We start from the raw sequence: 735 nt of genomic DNA, 5'->3' as shown, positions 1-735 counted from the left end.
CATATTACTCAAAGCCAGCTGAATGCAATCCCTATCAAAATGTCATTTTTTTGCAGAAATAAAAAAAATTATCTCTAAATACATATGGAGTAACAAAAGACTCCAAATAGCCAAAACAGTTTTGAACAGGAAGGAAAAAGCTTGAAGTATCACACTTCTGGATTTCAAAACTTACTATAAAGCAACAATAATTAAAATAGTATGATATTAGTATAAAAATAGAACAACGGAACAGAATGGAGAACCCAGAATTAAACCCACATATATATGGTCAAATAGTCTTTCAGTGCTTGTTTCAGCAGAACATATACTAAAATTGGGATGATACAGAGAAGATTAGAATGGCCCCTGTGCAAAGATGACATGGACTTTCATAAAGTGTTCCATATTTTTATCCCTCTGAAAGCACCTAGAAATGAAGCCAACTGTACTCAACCTACACCACAGTTAAAAGGGCAACAGACCTCTCAGATGCGAAAGGGAACCAGAACAAGAACTCTGGCAATTCAAAAAGCCAGAGTGTCTCCTTACCTTCAAACAAACACATTATCCCCCCAGGCTGATAGTTCTTAGTCAGTTTGAAATAACTGAAATGTCAGATAAATAATTCAGAATGTGATGGCAAGGAAACTCATTGAGATTGAGGAGAAAGTCGAAACCCAATCCAAGGAATCCAAAGAATCTAGTAAAATGATTTATGAGCTGAAAGATAAAATAGCCATTTTAAGAAAGAAG

The 735-nt window shown here is 35.0% G+C and overlaps 1 non-coding gene across 1 annotated transcript; it reads left to right on the top strand.

The window, feature by feature from the left end:
• Positions 1-286: 286 nt before the first annotated feature.
• LOC129034312 (U6 spliceosomal RNA) lies at positions 287-393 on the top strand. The gene has a single exon (XR_008501816.1). It is a non-coding gene; the product is annotated as a U6 spliceosomal RNA (small nuclear RNA).
• The last annotated feature ends 342 nt before the right edge of the window (positions 394-735 follow it).

Source organism: Pongo pygmaeus, chromosome 2 (assembly GCF_028885625.2).
Source record: "Pongo pygmaeus isolate AG05252 chromosome 2, NHGRI_mPonPyg2-v2.0_pri, whole genome shotgun sequence".
NCBI lineage: Eukaryota > Metazoa > Chordata > Mammalia > Primates > Hominidae > Pongo > Pongo pygmaeus.
This window is presented reverse-complemented; position numbering and strand designations above follow the sequence as displayed.